The sequence below is a fragment of the Strix uralensis genome, chromosome 3 (assembly GCF_047716275.1).
Source record: "Strix uralensis isolate ZFMK-TIS-50842 chromosome 3, bStrUra1, whole genome shotgun sequence".
Classification (NCBI taxonomy): Eukaryota; Metazoa; Chordata; class Aves; order Strigiformes; family Strigidae; genus Strix; species Strix uralensis.
This window is the reverse complement of record NC_133974.1, coordinates 75,514,748-75,522,821: the sequence shown is the minus strand read 5'-3', so window position 1 is coordinate 75,522,821 and position 8,074 is coordinate 75,514,748.

Below are 8,074 nucleotides of genomic sequence, written 5' to 3'. Positions count from 1 at the left end.
GTAATACTTCTGGTTTGATTTCTCTTGTTTAAGTCATAGTACAGAATATGCAAATCTTTGGCAAACCTTTTAAATTTACTGTAGTATTGCTGTTTTGCTGATACATTCCACTGCTAATGGTTTGTTAGAAACAGGAATGTTGCTGTCACTTCTGAAGGGCATGCTTTAAAGAGCATGGACTAATTTTTCTCACAAATCCAATTATACTAAATATTTTAGCAATTTTTCACTTTGCTTTCCAATATTAATCAGCTTTCTTTAAAACAATACATTTTCCTTCTAACCACACAGTTCATGACAATGCTCGTTTCATAAACACTATTCCAAACTAGAAAAACCAGCCCAATCTTTAAGGTTTTTTTCAGTGCATTTAGTGTCATCTTTCCACAGGCTTCATTACCCTCATTCACAGAATCACAGAATCACAGAATCATTCAGGTTGGAAAAGACCCTTGGGATCATCGAGTCCAACCATCAGCCCTACTCTACAAAGTTCTCCCCTACACCATATCCCCCAACATCTCATCTAAACAACCCTTAAACACATCCAGGGATGGTGACTCCACCACCTCCCTGGGCAGCCTATTCCACTGTCTGACCACTCTTTCTGTGGAAAATTTTTTCCTAATGTCCAGTCTAAACCTCCCCTGTTGCAGTTTAAAGCCATTCCCTCTTGTTCTATCGCTAATTACCTGTGAGAAGAGACCAGCACCAACATCTCTACAATGTCCTTTCAGGGAGCTGTAGAGAGTGATGAGGTCTCGATTTGACATTCTCTTCCTCAAACTGAACAGTCCCAGCTCCTTCAATCACTCCTCATAGGATCTGTTCTCCAGGCCCTTCACCAGCTTCGTTGCCCTCCTCTGCACTCACTCCAGCACCTCGATATCTCTCTCGTATTGAGGTGCCCAAAACTGGACACAATACTCAAGGTGTGGCCTCACCAGTGCAGAGTACAGGGGGACTATCACCTCCCTACTTCTGCTGGTCACACTATTTCTAATACAAGCCAGGATGCCGTTGGCTTTCTTGGCCACCTGGGCACACTGCTGGCTCATGTTCAGCTGTTTGCCAATTAGAACCCCCAGATCTCTTTCTTCCAGACAGCTCTCCAGCCACACCTCCCCAAGCCTGTAGTGATGCATGGGGTTGTTGTGGCCCAAATGCAGGATCTGGCACTTGGCCAACATTCCTACCATGAGAGAACAGAAAGCAGAGTAAACCTCTAGAAATTAAATCTTTGCCCTTTTTCATCAACAGAAGTTTTGCTGTGATGTCCGGAAAGCCAACTTTCAATTCTGGTGTGTGATATGTTAATAAAGCCTACTGTTCAGAGGACACTGAGCCTAAATTCTCTATTACTTTATATAACTATATAGTCTATGCCTATGTATACAGTGAAACAGAGGCAAAATAATGAAGCTTCAGTGTCAGTTCCTCTGGATAAGAGTAAGCAGAAAACCAGACACACTTGTTATTCCCAAATATTATTCCCAAATCATGTTTATCTTGACTTTTACAAGGCCTAGTTCTGGATCTATATATAAAAATTTCTGACTGTAACATTGACCTGAGCCCTACACCAAACAAGTATGACTAAATCAAAAGTTTTAGTTATACTTGACGTGAAATGCTTTGGTTGCTCTGATCTTTAGCAAACTCCGGTGAGTCTTGCATTGCCTTATCCCTAATGAACAGGTTTTATGACATTATAGAATTATGTAGCTTACATACTGACAAGCCCATAATGAATAAATAGAATAATGCTGTCCACATATCCCTGTCAGTAAATAATTTCTAAACTACAGGCATTTCTCTATTACTAAGTTAGATGCACCTAGACAACAGACATGTATTGTAATCCATTGCTTTCAAACCTGTACAGTTGTCTTATAGGATGCTGAACAGCCCTAAACAAACAAGCTTATATTATTATCTTCCCAATTTCTTTGGATTATGTCTTTTCTTTCAAAAGTTATGCACGCTTTTCTGAATGTGAGCAATGTTTGTTGAATAGTTACCTTCTTGTATAACCTTTCAGAGTATCCAAGGATCCACTCTGAAAGTAATGATGGAAACTTAGCAGGACTTCATTTCTACTACTGCATCTTGAGCTGTTGAGTGCCTTGATTATTTAATACATTTAACAGTTTTCAAAGACTTGTAGCAACAACATGTAAACAAATGTCTTAGTCAACATACTCACTTGTATCAGCTCAATCAGTTAACAGTGACTCAGCATGGATTTTGACATTGACAGCAAAAGCCCTAAGCGGCCAAATTCTATGGCAGCTAATTTGATACTACTTACAGCATCCTTCATAAGGACTATTTATGTGAAGACATTGTGGTTTTCCAGCAGAGCATTTATGAGAAAGGTTAGAGGACACAGGAAAATCTATTCTAAAAAGAGAAAAGTTAACAAATTATGCATTTTCATAGCAATCTTCAGCAGAAGTTTAGATATACTTGCTTCTCTGAATTTACTGTTTAAGAACAAGTCACATTATGGATTATGCAAACACACACTTTTGCTTGAACCAGCTATAAAGTTACTATTTCAAATAAATGTGGGAACACAGAGCAATTTACTTAACTAGAGGCACAATCATGTAAATGCATAGTTAAAAGGTCTTTTGCCTTCAGTAGCCTGTTAGAACTAATTTCAAAATATATTTAAGTACCTAAAAACTGACACAGACAGTCATGAAAGAATTTCAAAGTAATTATGTTGCTAAATCATGTGATCAATAGGGATTAGACTCTGAGGCATCTTTGGATATCCCTGCAAGATATCTATCTAAATGTCTAGCCACCTTTATATTTCCTCCCTAATATCCTGACTATATTTTGGAGAACTTGTTCTGCACACCACCCATCCAACACAACTTTTGAGACTATCTCTATTGCTAGCATGGACATTCTAATCAAAGAGAGTAGATTAGCTGACCTTTCAGTGTCTTCCTACTCTGAAATTGCACCCGTGGTTTGAAAGCAGCAGCAAGCCAGTGCTCTAGTGTAAAGAACAGTGTTCAGATTCACCAGGATCATCTCCAAAAGAAATGAAATGGGTTTTTTTGTTTCCTTCTTATCCTAGCAAGGCAAGCTGTCACACTGGTATTCTACAAGTTTGCCTGCTACATTTTCCTTAACCCTGTTTTGCCGCAGCATCATAGAGTTGAGCAGGATGTGTATTCTCTAAGTTAAGAGTAAAAAAAAGATTGGTTTTTTTTTTCAAGTAGACAGCCTTGGATGAAGTCTCTAAGAATGAGATTAAAGTTATCTGAGTGCAGAACAAACCTCCTGCACAGATTTCACTAAACAGCAGTCTTCGTCCTTTTTGTACACCTTTGACACTGAATGTTTTATCTTCCCTTTTTACATGCTCCAGCCTGTTTTTTGTGAGCTTGTTTCAGAGGAGAGTACCTACCATGGTAAATTGTGGACAGGGAAAAGATTGTGGCTGTAAGTGTTCCTGACCCGTTGATGCTGACTCATTAATGACCAACAGGTAATACAAAGGGTCTTCACATGGTGACCCTGTTGAGGAGAGAGATGGGTGGTGAATATCCTTGCAAGCCAAAAAGCCAGAAAGTTTTCAACAGTCATGGGTTACAGCAAGGGCAAAGGAGGTACTAGTAGCCATCTAATAGGTTTCAACTACAATCCTTGGAGCTCAATTATCAGAAACCTCTGCAATTTACTATTAATCATTGTGTGATGCTTCCTGACCTTCCTGACTAAGATTAATAATCCTGTATGAGCATACAGGATGCCAAAGACTGTAGGAATAGACAGAAATTTCAGACCCATATCTCCACTGCCTTGCAACTGAATTGGTCCTTTATATCTGTAAAACATTACCAAATTAGCAGGCAGTAAATGTTTAATCAAGGAGCAATGTAAGGATCCAGCCTTTCTTCCATTTATTTGCTTCTCTGAAAATAATCGATGGGCAATCCTTATTAAAGACAAATGTACAAGATTGCAGGAAGCTTTTAAAAATCTCCCTTAGCCTGCTTATGCAAGCGAAGGAGAGGCAAGACCCTGAAAAGGCCAGCTTTCCAGGTAACAAAATGTTTCTTCCTTCAGTCAGGAACTTGAAAGAGCTTCTTGTGAAGCTGAAAGCTTCTTTTATTTTCACTTACTCATCCTGAGAACTGAAATGAAAAATGTCCATCTTCGTGGGTTAGTCTCTTCATCCTCTCCACTTCGCAGTGACATGTTTTAGACTATCCACTCTGATTACAGAGGTTCTGATTTGCTCCACTGAACACCTGATTTCCTGGCTTCATCTATTGACAATAAGTGGTGCAACTTATGATTCATCCTCAGTGTTTTCATCAACATATTCTCTCTCATTGCTGCTCCTGTCTGGGTTTTTTTTTTCATCCTTGGATATTTTCTTCTGCTGTATTTCACACCTCGTACTGTATGGCATCCTGGGTAACAGCTTAGCTTTTTTACCTTTTGGTTCCCCTAGATGGGTCTGAAGTACGAAGGACTATTTTCTCTCTTCTAAGGAGATAAAACTTGTGCCATCATGCTATTCATTTACATAATATGGCTCTACCCCAAAATTTATAAATCCATTGCCCAGTTGTACTCAAATTTGTGTGGCAGCTGTCTCAAAAATAACTCTCACAAACTTTTGCAACCAGAGAGATAAATAGAAGGATCCTAGTGCGCCTTCACTGTTAGAAGGTTCCAGTGAATCCAAAGAGGTGATGCAGCTGTAAGAAAGCAGGCTTCATTGATTCAGCTGCTCAGAGGACCATGTTTTAAATGTGTCAGTGGGCATTAAAACACTAAAGTATTTGCTGACCTACTATAAGTGACATGGGGGTTTGGCTATAAATTTGCTATGTTTCCCTGGCTCTTTTCTGTACCTTAAAAGGTCCATGAAAGTGTTTTGGAAATGGAGCAACAAGACTCAGAAAGGGCTGTGACACCCATAACCATCATCAGCCCCAGTACTGCAAAGCTGGAGTAACACAGAACCTCAGTCAGGAAGGAGGGGAGGGAGCCTGGATGCCTGCAGCCAGCTCCTGAGACTCAAGTTCTCAGCTCAGGGCATCCCATGAAGAATGGTGAATCAGACAAGGGTAAGACTTTCAGAATTTCTTTAAAGATTGCCTTGGAATTTCTTTTACATAGTGACAGTAGAAAAGCAACAGTAGGAAGGTTTAATTTAACTGAAAATGAGCCTTCAGGAAAGTCATAAAGAAAAGGAAGACAGGTTGCTGAGAATGGATCATTAGTGAGGCTGTCGCAGAGATGGAAAGCCCTTTGAGAGCTTTGTTCTGGACAATCAGTTTTGTCTTCTTCTTCTTTTTTTTTTTTTTTTTTTTTTTTCCTGGAACCAGGTGAGGATTAAAAAATTATCATAGAACTGCTGTTGTTTGATCATCTGAAACAAAGCTTTGATATGAAGACTTTGGTCTCCTTCCTTTAAGAATAAAAAATGGATTGGGTTTTCTGTTTCAGCTGGCCTGGCTGGTTCCTCTCAGTCTCTGGAGGAGATGGTCTAAAGCTGTGGCTGGTCTGACACTGCACTGAACACAAAAGTTGCAGGGAAGAAGAAATAACCTCTTAAGAACTAGGCCAGTGAACCAAAGCTGACTGATGCAAGATCTCCTCTGCTGGAGGTTGTACAAGCTCAGAGAAAGACAAATCTTGTTATCTTCCACTTAAGACAAGGCAGAACAAGGGAGTGCAACCAGCAATAAAGTGTACAAATAAGGTGAAGAGAGGACAAAAACAACTTTATTAAGACTATTCTGACACATTGACTGGACATGTGCAGAGCTAAGAAATTTCAAATGATGAATGATGTTTTCTGGGCACTGTCACCTTAAAACAGTCAGCTGATTGTCATGTTTTGGGGTTTGTTTGGGTTTCTTTTTTTCATGTGTAAGGCCAAAGACTAACTGGGATATAGGTATTGACTTATTCTTTGGATGACTTCTGCAAGTCAAGGTCTGGCACACACATTAACACTCTCGTGCAAGGAGTGAGTGAGACACTTCCTACCTATAGTAAACAGACAAACTGACACCCTTAAAAAGAAATATAATAACCCAGGTCCATATCTCATTCTACATGTAAGCTCATCTGTGGGTTAACTCCACTCTGCTCTGGAGTTTGTAGATGGCGTGTGCCCATTAGTGCAGCGTCCTCCCTATAATTCTTGGTAGTATCAGCTATGACTACTGACACTGCCCAGTCTCAGTGGCCACCTCCTTCAAGTTGTCTGTTATGTAAAGTGCAAAGGACATCAGAAGCTATCATTCAGGATCCTTTCTGTTTGCTCGCACACACATCACAATGGAGAGGTTTTCTACTGAAACTACAGCATCAGAGTTTCTTTAAAGATGCTGGATACTGTTGTGCCCTCTGTGCCCTCAAGGATGTTGGTTTCCAATCTCTCCCATTTTCTTTTAGAAAGATTCTGTTATCAGTCTCCCAAATAAACTGTCTGTTGAGGGTGGGGAATACAAATGAGCTAAGATTTCTTAGCATTGATCAGAAACTAGTGGTTTCTGTCATGTTTTTTCCCCTGTACTTGTCAATCACTTACATTTGTTTTTTTGTCAAATCATAGCTGAGGGGAACAATGAAGGAAGTCATGGTACAAACTTTTTATTGCAAGGCCTTGGCAGAGAGACCAGTGTAGCTGAAGGTTTAGACGTGATAAGTAAAGGATAGATAGAACTCTGTGAAATTGGAGTAGTTTGCAAATTAAAGTTACAGTTCATTTTTCAGGCAACACAGGTTGTGGTACACAGCATGAAAATGCAAATAACAAGGACTCGTGTTACTGAAGGAGGAAAGTTTAAGGCTGCCTGTGCTTTGGTACTCCTCTCTGATATGAAGAAAACTATCATATCTGGATGTCTAAACCATTACTGTTGGTAAACGCCTGGAGGTTAGTTCATGGAAAAGAATATCAGAAGTTTTACTATGTTTACCATGACAGTCTTATTTTCTTACTAGTCATTCAAATGGCTCCCACTCTACAGCAATTTCCCATGGCCATGCATCAATGAATTTCATATATTTACATTCTGTATCTTGCTCAATAAAAATGATAAGAGCAGACATGCTGTAGCAACACAGCAGCAGTGTTCTGGTAAGGTATGTTGCATGAATTTGTCCTGTAAATTCTTGATATGATTTATATTTCTCAAATTCTGTATGCCCCGGCTCCCAATGGCAACATATATACAGCATGCAAATTTCAACACCTGTGCTCAGCAAACAGATAGGTTTATTAGTAATGACTTAGCTCTCTAAAGAGAATGGAGGCATGGATTTGCACGCTTTGATGTCTGAGACTTGTTCATCTTCTGTGTGTGACTTGTCTGTGAATTTAGTGTTCTGTGACAGCCAAGGGTAAAATTCCTGTTGTCCCTTTGCTCTTTTTTACTACCATAATTCACTGATTCTGCATATAATGCTGGGTGTATTTCTCAGAGGAAAAGAGTGTAATTTTTGCTGTTATCTTTCACCTCTACTGGTAAGGTTTCCTATATCATGCTGGGCTGTCAGAAGTTGAACAAAATAATCAGGGATGAATATTTAAAATTTTACTTTGTCCTGAGATTTGTAAGTGCCCTGTTTATAAGGAGCAAAAATACAGCAAAAATAACTAGGAGGGTTGTCACATATGGAGATTTGCAATTAGGGTTTCAGTTTTATGTTTAAATGAAGAACCACAGCAATGAGACACCCATCCTTTTACAAAGCCTATGAGAAGTACTAATCAATACAGCCTTCTTGTTAGCTCCTTTGATAAAAACGGCCTTGTGATCTTTTGGTCTGTGACACTCAGACTAACCTACGTGATTATATATGCCAAAGTCTCTGCGCATGTTACTAGTGGACGTGACAGGTCAGCTTACACATAACCACTCAGATCTCCAGCCAAGTTTGTCCTAAGGACTTGTGCATGCTTTGCTACAGATCATTTAGCTTTCTGAATTGCATTTGGCTTATTTCTTGCCATAAAAATTTGAGGAACTACTTTGACCTGGAAAAGAAAAGCAGCAATCTCAGCAGGTAATAAGGTAAA